The sequence below is a fragment of the Delphinapterus leucas genome, chromosome 3, assembly GCF_059928025.1.
Source record: "Delphinapterus leucas isolate spDelLeu-1000000601 "Yukka" chromosome 3, BTC_Dleu_Yukka2, whole genome shotgun sequence".
Classification (NCBI taxonomy): Eukaryota; Metazoa; Chordata; class Mammalia; order Artiodactyla; family Monodontidae; genus Delphinapterus; species Delphinapterus leucas.
In genome coordinates this window covers 137,697,817-137,714,670 of record NC_143131.1, presented here as the reverse complement: position 1 = coordinate 137,714,670, position 16,854 = coordinate 137,697,817, and positions in this window count along the sequence as shown.

Here is a 16,854-nt window from a genome sequence, read left to right as displayed (position 1 = left end):
GTAGCAAATTGTCTCTGGAACACATTAGAACTGAATGTGGTATTATCAGTGAGTTGTAACTTTATAATAATTAAGTCCTTCCCCCAGTGAGTAATGAGGTATAAAATATAATAACATAGAACCATTATTAGGTAGGTACATATGTGTTTATAATTGTTTGGTATACACATTAAATATCATAGGCCTCTCATGAGTAAGGACCTTCTGACAGGGTGGTGTACAAGGCTAACCTTTGATTTAATTGTGGGGGGATAGAAATGAGAAAGAGGTAACAATTCCAGAATACAAAAGCTTCCTGTTGATATAAATGCAAACATGCCAGATAGCTCTTCTTCACACATTTTCTCTTATTTTCTCTTATTTCTCTTTCTCTCTTCAACCCTCTTTCTCCTCTTCCATTCCTGGAATTACAATATTATTATGAGGCAGAATTAGTCTTAAAGCCAGTAGTTGCGGCAGAGTGGGGTATTGGAGACTGAGCAGAGGCAGGAGCCTGTCCATGTAGGAGTGCTACACAGTATGAAGTTTTAGTGCCCAAATAGGGTCAGGAGACCATTCAGGCCAGTCCGAGGTGGTGACAGTGATGGGGATGGTTATATACAGGGTTATTTGATTAAATGATATACATGTAGAAGATAATGGAAGCCAGGCTTCTCATTGTCAGAGAATGGAAGTACAAATATGGAAAGGAGAAAAGTGGAACAAACTCTGTTGTGTTGAATTGGAATTTGAGGTATCAGTGTGAATTTATATTTTTAATAGACAAAATGTAATAAGGAGTGGGATATTTACAGAATTTGAAAGTACCTTCCCACGAAATACATAAAAGTCACAAATATAATATTATAGTGCTTTTATAGTGGAAAAATTGTAGCTTTTATAGTAGAAAAGCCTGGCACTATCTTAGTCATATACTCAAAGCATACGTCATCTGTGATGGGGCAAATTAAATTTGTTACTTGATACAGTGCAATGAGAAGAACACAGCATCACTTCTGTGCTAATCTTCACAAAGAGGCAGACTTAATACTGATGAAGAGGAAATATCACACAACCTCAAATCAAGAGACACTCTAGAAAACACCTGGTCTGTAATCGCCCATAATGACAAATTCATAAAAGTTAATGAAAGATTGGGGATCGACTGCAAAGTAAAGAAGCCTGAAGAGACCTGAAGACGCCTAACAAAAGGCAATCAATGCATGATTCTGAACTGAATTCTTGTGCCACTAAGGGTGGTGTTATTGGGACACTGGCGAAACTTGAATGGGATCTAAGTATTATGGTAGTAATGTATCAGTGTTAATTTTCTAGGTTGATGGATGTGTGGGGTTGTGAAGGGGGATGTTCTGGTTTGTAGTAAGTACACACTAAAAGGATGATGGAGTGGTATGGCATCAGGTTGACAACTTGATCTTAAATTGTTCAGGGAAAAAAAAATGTACCTTATATTCTACTTGCACCTTTTCTGTACATCAAGTTGTCTTTTTTTTTCAGTTCTGATTACTTAAAAATTTTTTTTATTGAAGTATAGTTGATTTATAGTTAGTTTCAGGTGTACAGCAAAGTGATTCAGCTGTGCATACATATATATCTATTTTTTTCAGATCTCTTCCCTTATACATTATTACAAAATGTTGAGTACAGCTCCCTGTGCTACACAGTAGGTCCTTGTTATCCATTTTGTATATAGTACTGCATATATGTTAATCCCAAATTCCTTATTTATCCCCCGCCCATTCCCCTTTGGTAACCATAAGTTTGTTTTCTATGTCTATGGGTCTGTTTCTGTTTTGTATATAAGTTCATTTGTATATATTTTTTTTTTAGATTTTACATATAAGAGATATTATATGATATTTGTGTTTCTCTCTCTGGCTTACTTCACTCAGCATGATAATCTCTAGGTCCATCCATGTTGCTGCAAATGGTATCATTTCTTTCTTTTTTATGGCTGAGTAATATTCCATTGTGTAAATATACCACATCAAATACAGTTAAACCTCCTTGAACCACACTGGTTTGAACTATGCAGGTCCACTTATACTTGGAACTTTTTCAGAAAATACGTACCACAGTACTACATGATCCAAGGTTGGTTGAATCTATGGATGTGGAACCACAGATACAGAGGGCTGACTACAAAGTTATACGTGGACTTTCAACTGTGCAGGCATTGGCACCCGTAACCCATGTGTTGTTCAAGGGTCAAATATATATGTATATAAGTTAAAAATGATAAATAAACAAATAAATCAAATAAACATATGTGAGATACTGTTCCCACCTATTATGGACTAACAGCAAGAACTATCTATAGTAGATGCAGACACAGGGTCATTTTAGTCATTAGGCAAAAAAGAGGATGTTTAGGACCTAGGAAAATATCTAAGACCTGAAAAACAAACAGACAAAATTATCGACTTGAAATTTAAGCCATGATATAAAAATTAATGAACGTTTAAGTAAACATATTATTATGTCAACCTCATTAACTGCTAGATTTAGTATTTATAAAGTTTTCAATACATTTTAAAGCAACTTGCAGGTTCAATTTCTCACAATGAATGATCCCCCAGGCTTATGCAATAATTGCTAAAAAAAGTCAGTCAACCATAAATGAAATGAGTTTCTCAGCGCTAAGCAAATTCAAAAGTAAAAATAACAAAAATCCTTTCAAATTTTCAGAGCAGAAAATAGATTTGATGTGGGATGGAGGTGTATTTTAATAGCTTTCATATTGTATTTGGTAGGGTCTCCAAAGGCAAAAATATGGCCTTCTCAAAACCATATGGAAGACAGTTTGATACCTGTTAATCAGAAAACATGACTGTTGATCAAGAAGGGAAATTCTAACACCTTGCTTTGAAGAACCTGACAAAAATATAAGAGATATGGGATTTTTAGAAAGAACAGTCTCCTTAAAAGAGCAGATAATCCAACACTATCCAGGTGACTGCCACATAAAAATAACCCACTTAATCTACTACTTCCCTATCAGCCATCACAATTGTCAGTGCCCTTTGGCCAAAGACCAACAGGAACATGCCTGTAGTTGAATTAGTGGTTTGATTACTTATTGAAACCAGGGAGAATACACACTATAGGGAACCTTTAGGTGTCTAAGTAAGATGATGTTAGAAATAACCTATTAAAGGATTTGGGCTTTGATTGGGTAATTTGGGGGAGGGTCTAAAAAAGCAGGGATTTGCTCTAAATTTGGTCTATCAGAAAGTGGGAGAAACTCTATGATTAAACATTTCCAATCCTATTTACAGATAAAGGAGACTAGCAAGAGGACAGGAGATCTAATTGTAAAGAAAGAGCAGCCCCTCATTTTGGCCAAGAGTGAGAGATGTATGATATTGTGAGTTGTACAATGACTGTGTTTTTCTATCACTTTATGATGGTCTCAGAATGATCTTCTCTGATGCTGATTTTCTGTGAAACATTTTATGTTCAACAGGAGAGAAACATGGTCCAGGTGTAAGCATCAGGCCCACTTGTAGTAACACTGGGGCCAACCTGTGAGCATCACACACGTTTCCAGATGTCAGTCTTTTGTCTCACGATTCTGGGCAGGACTTATTTGTTTCAAAGGTAAATACTTTGCACAGGGAATGTAGGCAATATTTTATAATAACTTTAAATGGATTATAACATAAAAATATTGAATCACTATGTTGTATACCCAAAACGAATATAACATTGTAAATGAACTATAGTTCAATTTTTTTTTTAAAAAGTAAATACTTTATAGCACAAGCTTCCAGTCTCTTCCCTTTTCACTATTCATCTTATCATTACTTCTGCTTTTAGGGACATTTTGGAAGAATTGGAATGCAGTGGACAAAAGCATAGGGTCTGTAGGCATATGACTGTCTTGGTTGGAAATGAGGATCTGCCTCCTCTTGGTTCTATAAATTTGAGCAACTTACTTCACATTGCTAAGCCTCAGATCCTTTATCTGTAAAATGGGATTTGTAAGATTGCTTAAACGATATTAGGTATGTGAAGTGCTTATCATAGTATCTGACAGTGGATGTAAAGTAAAAGCTCTTACAATCACTCTCGCTGGAAGCTCACTAGTAATTGTGACCCGGATCAACTCCTTCACTGTGTGGTGAATTTATCAGTGTCCTGCTAAACCCCCAATCCAACCTCAACTCAATCATTCAACAAATATCTATTAATCTCCTACTGTTTTAGGCCCTGAGAATATAGTCTTGAATTTTCAGAGACCTTACTTTCTAATTGGGGAGACTAGCTAAGAAATAAGATGTTTGTACAGTAATAAAAGAATGTCTATAGTGGCTGTTTAAGAATATTTGGTCAGGAAAGTCCTTTAGAAGAAGGTGGACATTTAAGTAAGCAAAAGTAGGGATAATGGGAAGAAATCAGCTACACAAATACTTAGGGAAACAGCTTACCAGAGGGAACAGCTGGCACAAGGGACTTAAGATACCAAAGAGATAGACCTATCAATAATCTCCAAAAATGCTGCCATTTGATCTTGCCTTGCATAAAAATGGAATTTGAACTAGTCATTAAGAGCCTTGAGCAGTGCAATTGATAGCATAACAAGAGATGTACTCAATTCTAGGATTTTATCAGTTGTTCAAGGTATCACTGATGTAGTAATAGCTTTTCTTAGAAAGAGTAGAATCATGGCTCCAATAATTGTACACATTCATTTATAAGACATTCCACTCAATGAAACCTCAAAACGTGAGGGGGAAAATTTCTTTGAACCAAAGAATTGCTACCAGTTATTGAGTACTTACTGTGTGCCAGTCACTGGGTGAAATACTTCAGTGTCATTTCATGTAATCCTCACAGCACCAATATGGAAAAAATACTCTTATTATCCTTATCTTTTAGTGAAAAAGCTGAGTCCAGAAAAGTTAAAAAACTTGCCCAAGGTCATACACTTGATGAGTGACAGACAATTCAAACTCAGATTTGTCTCATCTCAAAGTCTTTTCCTTCAAACACTGTGTGACCAGAGCAAGACTTTTACCCTCTCTGGGCTTCAGTTTGCAATCAGTAGGATGAGTCATTTTATTTATTTACACACACACATATACACACAGACACAGACACACACACACATTTCTATTATTGAAGTATAGTTGTGCGATATTATATGTTACAGGTGTACAATATAGTGATTCATAATTTTTAAAGGTAATACCCCATTTATAGTTATATAAAATATTGGCTATATCCCCTGTGTTGTACAATATATCCTTGTAGCTTATTTTATACCTAGTAGTTTGTACCTCTTACTCCCCTACCACTATATTTTCCCTCCCTCCTTCCCTCTCCCCACGGTAATCACCAGTTTGTTCTCTATATCTGTGAGTTTGCTTCTTTCATGTTATATTCACTAGTTTGTTGTATTTTTTAGATTCCACATGTGACATCATACAGTATTTGTCTTTCTGTCTGACTTATTTCACTTAGCATAATACCCTCTAAGTCCATCCATATTGTTGCAAATGGCAAAATTTCATTCTTTTTTTGGCTGAGTAGTATTCCATTGTATATATCCTCCACGTCTTCTTTATCTATTTATCTGTTGATGGACACTTAGGTTGCTTCCATGTCTTGGCAATGTAAATAATGCTGCAGTGGGCCTTGGGATTGAGATGCATGTATCTTTTCAAATTAGTGTTTCTGTGTTTTTGTTTTGTTTTTTAATATACCCAGGCGTGGAATTGCTTGGTCACATGGTAGTTCTGTTTTGGTTTTGTGAACCTCCATATGTTTTTCCAGTGGCTGCACCAATTTACATTCCCACCGACAGTGTACGAGGGTTCCCTTTCTTCCTTACCAACATTTGTTATTTGTGTTAGCATGAATCATATTAAGTAGACATGAAGTCCCTCCAGCATTAATGCCTATGAATGTTTAAAGTATACTAATTCATTGACTGTAACCAACCATCCCTTGGAAAACTCAACAATATTTGCTTGTGAACACCATTTATACAAGTTGATTATTCTCAAACTTTAGCAGTTCTCAAACTGAAGCCTGTATCAGAGCCAGTTGTAGGGCTTCATTCAGTAGGTCTGGAAGGGGGCCTGAGAGTTTTCATGCCTAACTGGTTCCCACTTGATGCGATGTTGCTGGTCTGGGAACCCACCTTGAGAAGCACTGGTATAAATACATGACCAGCAAACCAGGCGAAATATGTATTTGTCGTTTCAAAAGTGATACATATTTGTTATGTGAATGACCTGTTTGGGATTAAGATTGGAGACTTGCTTTTATTAAAAGTTTCCAGAATAAATGCCCTATTTCTTAGTGTTATTTAAAAACTTACTAAGTGTTTTTTTACACCTTGTATAATGGGAGAGCCTGGACTCTAAGCTAAATTATCTGACTTGAGAGGAGACCTTTTACCACACGGTTAAGTGTAAATACTGCATTTAATTTTTTTTAAGTAATTTTTTTTTTTCAGCACAGGTCTCATACCCACATTTACTCTTCCCTTAACACTCAGAGTGATCATTCCTTAAAATATGTAACTGTTTTCAAAACATGTAGCTTCTCTGCTTAAAAATGTTTGGTGGCTTCCAATTACCCTTAGGATGAGGTACAAATTTTTTACCATACCTTGAATGATCAATCATTTACTTAATAACCAAGCATCAACTACACAGGATGTCTTTCAAGTTTTAGTCTTGCCAAGGTTCCTTCTCTCTTTGCGCGGACATGTGCACAAAGCTGGCCATTCGGTTAGCCTGTAAAACCCCCCTCTTCTTGTCCTCATCACTACTCATTTTTTCCTAGCAAGTTCCTACTGATCCCCCATGTAAGTGTTTAAATGCCCTTTCTGTAGAGAATGATTTTTCTGATAGCCAGTCCTTGCCCTCATGAGGTTAATCTCTCAAAAATCCTTTGTTTCTTCAAAGGACTGAAAGAATCCATAATCACATATTTCATTGAATTGTTTGTTTCATATAACTGGCTCCCCCTGCAGTTAGCTTTTTAAATTCCTCCAGGACATTCAACACATCTGCATCACTCAGTGGTGAAACCCTAGTGTGTAGCATAGTGCCTGGCACACAGGAGACACAAAAATACATATTTCTTGAATGACTAAATGAGTGAACTAATGAACCAAGAAACAAACCATACCTTATGGACATGTGTAAATCCTGGGAACATTCCTTTTGGTTTAACAGAAGCTACAGACCTAACATTTTTAATAATTTTGTTGTGATAATGTGGATTTATATTTAATGCCTTAAGTTTGATTGAATATTGAAATAACATCTGGAGATTTTTGAACTCTTGAGATAGAGCAGTGTCTACACACATTTGTCCTATAAATGAGGCTGTTCTTCAGTCTTCTCCCCAGAGCAGGGTGACGTAACAAAGGCATGCTGTCTGGCTGTAGCAAGGTTGCAACATCTACAGAGACTGCTTTATTAAATGCTGTCTCTCCACTAATCAGAAAAAGATGTCCTGAAAGCTTCCAAGATGAATTCCAAATTCCTTCTTTTTCTGTTAGCATGGAGAAGAACTGGTGAGATTGAAGAACAGTCACTTCTTTTAAAGACCTCCCTTATCTCCTTTGGTGAAACAGTCAATAGGGACAAGGATCAATGAAACAATGAAAATGTTTACTTGCATAAATGTGTATGTATGTGATCCTTGTTATTAGAAAAAACATTTTAGAGAACATGGACAGGACTGTGATCTGGGTGATTTTGCCTGGACATAACGAACCCAGTTCTCTAGAAAATCTTGGCATCTGTAGCTTTTGTGACAGAATTCACAATATTATTCTTCCCAGAGATTAGTTGGATGCCACTCAAAGTTGTTGATTTCCATTTGGTGAATAAAATGAACACAAGGTGAGAGGTCTCTGGATACCACAGATGAAGAAAGAATCTAAGGCATTCTTATTAAAAGGTGATAATCAAAAACCAGTGGGTGGTATTGGCATACTTATTGCTTGAAAGGGGAAAATCTGCTTCTCTTCTCAAATTTGGCTAAGGCAGTTAGTTACCTTGATTGCATCAGGGTTAACATAAGGCAAAACATTTGAATCTGTCCATTGTTTGAGTCCTTCTCATTTTCTAGGTTTTCAACTAAAATAATTGGAGCCCAAAGCCCTGTTTTTCACCTTATCACACTGTACTTTCTTCTGTCTCTTGTCTTGATCGCATAGCAAAAATAATTTCCCAGCGTGGCCATTCTTGATGATTCTGTTTATCTCAGCTAAGTCCCCCTTCACCATTATTTTCTGTTTCAACTACTTGTATTTACTTTATGGTATGTATCACAATTTGTTTATTATTTATTTTTCTATTTCTTTTTTTTTTTAAATCTTATATATCATAAGGGTAGGAACCATGTTCATTTTTTTTTCCTTCCTCTCTTTATATCTACAATTCCTAGAAGAGTACCAGGCGTTTAAAAGTGCTCAAAAAATATTGGATGAATTGATTATCTGATTAAATGGTTTATTTATTTCTTCATGAATATTGGGTATCTATCATCTGACTGATTAAACATGTTAATTTGATTCTTATTAAACTTGTAGAAAACTGAGACTTAAAGAAATTACATGACTTGCCCACAATCTTTCAGCTAGTAAAGGGACAGAGATAGAATTTGAATCCAGAATTTTTTATTTCACATTACTGTTCTAAAAGTATTTTGCTTACTGTTCCTGGTATCCTGAGGAAGAGTGAAAGAGCAGGAAACTACCATTTCTTGACCCTCTCCAGGGAGTTGTCCACATTATCTTACTTGTTGCTTCAAAGAATCCTGTGAGGAAAGTATTGTTATTCTCCTTTCCTACATCCATTTATTTCAGTTTCAGCTGAGCAACACATTAGCCCGTGAGGTTTTTTGTTTTTTGTTTTTAATAGATTTTTTATTGGAGTATAATTGCTTCACAATACTGTGTTAGTTTCTGTAGTATACCAAAGTGAATCAGCCATATGCATACATATGTCCCCATGTCCCCTCCCTCTTGAACCTCCCTCCCACACTCCCTGTCCCACCCCTCTAGGTGGTCACAAAGCACGGAGCTGATCTCCCTGTGCTGTGCTGCTGCTTCCCACTAGCTAACTATTTTATATTCGGTAGTGTATATATGTCAGTGCTACTCTCGCTTCCCTCCAGCTTCTCCCTCCCACCCCGTTTCCTCAAGTCCATTCTCTATGTCTATTCTTTATTCCTGTCCTGCAACTAGGTTTATCAGCCTATGAGGTTTTAAAACATGCATAAAAATCCTATTTCTCATTTCATAAGCTCTGGTTTGAGACAGTGTCTCTATTTTTTTTTAATTAAACAAATGATTCTAATGTGTAGTTAAGCTTGAAATATTTTTCTGTTTGTGAACAAAAGAGGCTATTAGAGATTAAATCATTCAAGGTTACATTAATAAATGGTAAATCTAGCACTTGAATGTCAGCCTCCAAAGCCCATCTATTTTTTTCTCCCACTATAGCATTATGTATTTTCTCTTTCCTATTAAAATTGATTGTAAAGTACCCAATAGTTTCACCCTATAACCAACTCTTTTAGTCCTCTCATAGAATTTTTTTAACTCTTTATTTTATTTTGGAGTATAGTTGATTAACAATGTTGTGATAGTTTCAGATGTACAGGAAAGTGGTTCAATTATACATATACATGTATCTATTATTTTTCAAATTCTTTTCCCATTTACATTGTTACATAATATTGAGCAGAGTTCCCTGTGCTATACAGTAGGTCCTTGTTGGTTATCCATTTTAAATGTAGTAGTGTGTACATGTCAATCCCAAATTCCCTAACTATGCCTTCCCCCTACCCTTCCCCCTGGTAACCATAAGTTCGTTCTCTAAGTCTGAGAGTCTGTTTCTGTTTTGTAAGTAAGTTCATGTGTATCATTTCTTTTTAGATTCTGCTTATAAGCGATATCATGCCTTTTTCTCTCTGACTTAACTTCACTCAGTATAACAATCTCTAGGTCCATCCATGTTGCTGCGGATGGCATTATTTCATTCTTTTTAATGGCTGAGTAATATTCCATTGTATATATGTACCACATCTTCTTTATCAATTCATCTGTCGATGGACCTTTACGTTGCTTCTATGTCTTGGCTATTGTAAAGAGTGCTGCGATGAACATTAGGGTGCATGTATCCTTTCAGACCATGTTTTTCTCTGGATGTATGCCCAGGAGTGGGATTGCAGAAACATAACGTAGCTCTATTTTCAGTTTTTTAAGGAACCTCCATACTGTTCTCCATAGTGGCTATACCAATTTACATTCCCACCAACAGTGTAGGAGGGTTCCCTTCTCTCCACACCCTCTCCAGCATATATCGTTTGTGGATTTTTTGATGATACCCATTTTGACTGGTGTGAGGTGGTAGCATTTCTCTAATAACTGCTGATGTTGAACATCTTTTCATGTGCCTCTTGGCCATCTGTATGTCTTCTTTGGAGAAATGTTTATTTCGGTCTCTGCCCGTTTTTTGAATGGGTTGTTTAAGCTGCATGCCCTGTTTGTAAATTTTGCAGACTAATCCCATGTCGGTCACATCATTTGCAAAAATTTTCTCCCAGTCTGTGGGTTGTCTTTTCATTTTGTGTGTGGTTTCCTTTGCTGTACAAAAGCTTTTGGATTTAATTAGGTCCCATTTGTTTATTTTTGTTTTTCTTTCCATTACTCTGGGAGGCAGATTGAAAACAATATTGCTGTGATTTATGTCAAAGAGTGCCCTGCCTATGTTCTTCTCTAAGAGTTTTATAGTGTCCCATCTTTAATCCATTTGAGCTTATTTTTGGGTCTGGTGTTAAAGAATGTTCTAATTTCATTTTTTTAAAGAGTAGCTGTCCAGATTGCCCAGCACCATTTGTTGAAGAGACTGTATTTCCAGCATTGTATAGTCTTGCATCCTTTGTCATAGAAATTAATTGACCATAGGTGTGTGGGTTCCTTTCTGGGCTTTCTGTCCTATTCCATTGATCTATATGTCTGTTTTTGTGCCAGTACCATACTGTTTTGATGACTACAGCTTTGTACTATAGTCTGAAGTCAGGGAGCCTGACTCCTCCAACTTTGTTTTTCTTTCTCAAGATTCCTTTGGCTATTCAGGGTCTTTTGTGTCTCCATACAAATTTTAAGATATTTTTTCCTAGTTCTGTGAAAAATGCCATTGCTGATTTGATAGGGATTGCATTGAATCTGTAGACTGCCTTGGGTAGTATAGTCATTTTGACAATATGGATTCTTCCAATCCAAGAACATGGTATGTCTTTCGATCTGTTTGTGTAGTCTTCCATTTCTTTCATCAGCATCTTATAGTTTTTGGAATGCCAATCTTTTGTCTCCTTTGGTAGGTTTATTCCTAGGTATTTTATTCCTTTTGATATGATGGTAAATGGGGTTGTTTCTTGAATTTGTCTTTCTGATCTTTCATTGTTTGTATATAGAAATGAAACAGATTTCTGTGTATTAATTTTGTAACCTGCAACTTTACCAAATTCATTGATGAGTTCAAGTAGTTTTCTGGTATCATCTTAAGGATTTTCTATGTATAGTATCATGTCATCTGCAAACAGTGGTAGTTTTACTTCTTCTTTTCCAATTTGGATTCTTTTTATTTCTTTTTCTTCTCTGATGCCATACCTAGGACTTGCAAAACTACATTGAATAAAAATGGTGAGAGTGGCCATACTGGTTCCTGATCTTAGAGGAAATGCTTTCAGGTTTTGACCATTGAGTATGGTGTTAGGTGTACGTTTGTCATATTTGGCCTTTATTATATTGAGGTAGGTTCCCTCTATGCCCACTTTCTGTAGAGTTTTTATCATAAATGGGTGTTGACTTTTATCAAAAGCTTTTTCTGCATCTATTGAGATGATCCTATGGTTTTTATCCTTCAGTTTGTTGATGTGGTGCATCACACTGATTGATTTGCAGATATTGAAAAATCCTTGCATCCCTGGGATAAATCCCACTTGGTCATGGTGTATGATCTTCTTAATGTATTGTTGGATTCGGATTGCTGGTATTTTGCTGAGGATTTTTGGATCTATGTTTATCGGTGATATTGGTCTGTGATTTTCTTTTTTTGTGATATCTTTGTCTGGTTTTGGTATCAGGGTGCTGGTGGCCTCCTAGAATGAGTTTGGAAGTTTTCCTTCCTCCGAAATTTTTTGGAATAGTTTCAGAAGGATAGGTGTTAGCTCTTCTCTAAATGATAGAATTCACCTGTGAAACTGTCCGGTCCTGGACTTTTGTTTGTTGGGAGTTTTTTAATCACAGTTTCAAGTTCAGTGCATGTGATTGGTCTGTTCATATTTTCTATTTCTTCCTGGTTTAGTCTTGGGTGATTGTACATTTCTAAGAATTTGTCCATTTCTTCCAGGTTGTCCATTTTATTGGCATATGGTTGTTTGTAGTAGTCTCTAACGATCCTTTGTATTTCTGCTGTGTCAGTTGTAACTTCTCTTTTATCATTTCTAATTTTATTGATTTGAGTCCTCTCCCTTTACTTCCTGATAAGTCTGGCTAAAGGTTTATCAATTTTATTTATCTTTTTTTTCATAGTTAGTTATTATTTGGTTTACTTCTTTTCCATGAAAGATATATTTCTGTTTCTGTGTAGCATCAGCTTATACATAAACTTGATTCCTAGGTAGACTAAGTAATTGAATAATATTATGCAATCTTTCATAATATTAATAGTTATTGATGAGTGCTTACTAAGGTACTCTGCCAAGTACTTCACCTGCATTAGCCTATTTTATCCTCACAACAACTCTGTGCAGTAAGATTTTTTTATATATATATCTTTATCGAAGTATAATTGCTGTACAATGTTCTGTTAGTTTCTGCTGTACAACAAAGTGATTCAGCTATATGTATACATATATCCCCATATCCACTCCCTCTTGAGCATCCCTCCCACCCTCCCTATTCCACCCCTCTAGGTGGTCACAGAGCACCAAGCTGATCTCCCTGTGCTATGAGGCTGCTTCCCACTAGGTGTCTGTTTTACATTTGGTAGTGTATATATGTCCATGCCACTCTCTCACTTTGTCCCAGCTTCCCCTTCCCACTCTGTGTCCTCAAGTCCATTCTCTACGTCTGTGTCTTTATTCCTGCCCTGCCACTAGGTTCATCATTACTGTAGTTTTAGATTCCATATACGTGCGTTAGCATATGGTATTTGTTTTTCTCTTTCTGACTTGCTTCACTCTGTGTGACAGACTTTAGGTCCATCCACCTCATTACAAATAACTCAGTTTCATTTCTTTTTATGGCTGAGTAATATTCCATTGTATATATGTGCCACATCTTCTTTATCCATTCATCTGTTGATGCACACTTAGGTTGCTTCCATGTCCTGGCTATTGTAAATACTGCTGCAGTGAACATTGTGGTACCTGTATCTTTTTTTTTTTTTAACATCTTTATTGGAGTAAAATTGCTTTACAATGGTGTGTTAGTTTCTGCTTTATAGCAAAGTGAATCAGTTATACATATACATATGTTCCCATATCTCTTCCCTCTTGCATCTCCCTCCCTCCCACCCTTCCTAACTAGGTGGTCACAAAGCACTGAGCTGATCTCCCTGTGCTATGCGGCTGCTTCCCACTAGCTATCTATTTTACCTTTGGTAGTGTATATACGTCCATGCCACTCTCTCACTTTGTCACAGCTTACCGTTCCCCCTCCCCATATCCTCAAGTCCATTCTCTAGTAGGTCTGTGTCTTTATTCCCGTCTTACCCCTAGATTCTTCATGACATTTTTTTTTCTTAGATTCCATATATATGTGTTAGCATACGGTATTTGTCTTTCTCTTTCTGACTTACTTCACTCCGTATGACAGACTCTAGGTCCATCCACCTCACTACAAATAACTCAATTTCGTTTCTTTTTATGGCTGAGTAATATTCCATTGTATATATGTGCCACATCTTCTTTATCCATTCATCCGATGATGGACACTTAGGTTGCTTCCATCTCCTGGCTATTGTAAATAGAGCTGCAATGAACATTTTGGTACATGACTCTTTTTGAATTATGCTTTTCTCAGGGTATATGCCCAGTAGTGGGATTGCTGGGTCATATGGTAGTTCTATTTGTAGTTTTTTAAGGAACCTCCATATTGTTCTCCATAGTGGCTGTACCAGTTCACATTCCCACCAGCAGTGCAAGAGTGATCCCTTTTCTCCACACCCTCTCCAGCATTTATTGTTTGTGGATTTTTTTGATGATGGCCATTCTCACTGGTGTGAGGTGATACCTTTTTGTCATTTTGATTTGCATTTCTCTAATGATTAGTGATGTTGAGCATCTTTTCACTTGCTTGTTGGCAATATGTATGTCTTCTTGGGAGAAATGTCTATTTAGGCCTTCCGCCCATTTTTCGATTGGTTGTTTGTTTTTCTGATATTGAGCTGCATGATCTGCTTGTAAGTTTTGAAATTAACTCTTTGTCAGTTGCTTCACTTACAAATATGTTCTCCCATTCTGAGGGTTGTCTTTTCGTCTTGTTTAAGGTTTCCTTGCTGTGCAAAAGCTTTTAAGCTTCATTAGGTCCCATTTGTTTATTTTTGTTTTTATTTCCATTACTCTAGGAGGTGGGTCAAAAAGGATCTTGCTGTGATTTATGTCATAGTGTTCTGCCTATGTTTTCCTCTAAGAGTTTGATAGTTTCTGGCCTTACATTTAGGTCTTTAATCCATTTTGAGTTTATTTTTGTGTATGATGTTAGGAAGCGTTCTAATTTGATTCTTTTACATGTAGCTGTCCAGTTTTCCCAGCACCACTTATTGAAGAAGCTCTCTTTTCTCCATTGTAGATTTTGCCTCCTTTGTCAAAGATAAGGTGACCATATGTGCGTGGGTTCATCTCTGGGCTTTCTATCCTGTTCCATTGATCTGTATTTCTGTTATTGTGCCAGTACCATACTGTTTTGATTACTGTAGCTTTGTAGTATAGTTGTTTATCTTTTCACAGAACCATCTTATTGTTTCATTGATCTTTGCTATTGTTTTGTTTGTCTCTGTTTCATTTATCTCTGCTCTTCATGATTTCTTTCTTTCTCCTCACTTTAGGTTTTGTTTGCTCTTCTTTCTCTAGTTGCTTTAGGTGTAAGGTTAGGCTGTTTATTTGAGATTTTTCTTGTTTCCTAAGGTAAGATTGTATTGCTCTAAACTTTCCACTTAGTACTGCTTTTGCTGTATCCCATAGGTTTTGGATCATTGTGCTTTTCTTTTCATTTGTCTCTAGGTATTTTTTTATTTCCTCTTTGATTTCTTCAGTGATCCATTCGTTGTTTAGTAGCATATTGTTTAGACTCCATGTGTTTGTGGTTTAACAGTTTTTTTCTTGTACTTGATTTCTAATCTCATAGCATTGTGGTCAGAAAAGATGCTTGATGCGATTTCAGTTTTCTTAAATTTACTGAGGCTCACTTTATGGCCCAGCATGTTGTCCATCCTGGAGAATGTTCCATGTGCACTTGAGAAGAATGTGTATTCTGTTGCTTTTGGATGGAATGCTCTATAAATATCAATCAATTTCTTGTTTTATGGCTGTTAGTATTTGCCTTATATATTCAGGTGCTCCTATGTTGGGTGCATATATATTTGCAATTGTTATATTTTCTTCTTGGATTGACCCCTTGATCATTATGTAGTGTCCTTCTTTTTCTCTTGTAACAGTCTTTATTTTAAAGTCTATTTTGTCTTATATGAGTACTGCTACTCCAGCTTTCTTTTCATTTCCGTTTGCATGGAATACCTGCTTCCATCCCCTCACTTTCATTCTGTAGGTGTCCCTAGGTCTGAAGTTGGTCTCTTATAGACCCCATATATATGGGTCTTGTTTTTGTATCCATCCAGCCAGTCTGTGCCTTTTGGTTGGAGCATTTAATCCATTCACATTTAAGGTAATTAACGATATGTATTTTCCTATTACCATTTTCTTAATTGTTTTGCATTTGTTTTTGTATGTCTTTTTTCTTCTCTTCCTCTTTTGTTATTTTCTCTTGTGTTTGGAAACCATCTTTAGTGTATTGTTTGGGTTGCTTTTCTTTTTGTGTTTTTTGTGTTTTTGTGTATATATTGTAGTTTTTGTGTTTGCTATTTCCATGATTTTTGGTATAGCATTCTGTACGTGTACAAAGTTGTTTTAAGTTGCTGGTCTCGTCCCCACCTAGAGGAGCTCCTTTTAGCATTTGTTGCAAAGCTGGTCTGGTGGTGCTGAATTCTCTTAGCTTTTGCTTTTCTGTAAAGCTTTTGATTTCTCTATCAGATCTGAATGAGAGCCTTCCTGGTGAGAGTATTCTTGGTTGTAGGTTCTTCCCTTTCATGACTTTAAATATATCATACCCCTCCCTCTGGCTTCCAGAGTTTCTGCTAAGAAATCAGCTGGTAACCTTATGGGAGTTCCCTTGTGTGTTATTTGTTGTTTTTCCTTTGTTGCTTTTAATAATTTTTCTTTGCCTTTAATTTTTGTCAGTTTGATTACTGTGTGTCTTGGCATGTTCCTCCTTGGGTTTATCCTGCCTGGGACTCTCTGCTTTTCCTGGCCTTGGGTGACTGTTTTCTTTCCCGTGTTAGGGAGTTTTTCAGCTATTATCCCTTCAAATATTTTCTCAATCCTTTCTCTCTCTCTTTTCCTTCTGGGACCCCTATTATGAGAATGTTGGTGCATTTAATGTTGTCCCAGAGTTCTCTTAGACTGTCTTCATTTTCTTTTTCACTTTTGTTCTTTATTCTGTTCTGCAGCAGTGATTTCCCCCGTTGTGTCTTTCAGGTCACTTATCCATTCTTTTCCCTCAGATATTCTGCTATTGATTCCTTCTAGCATATTTTT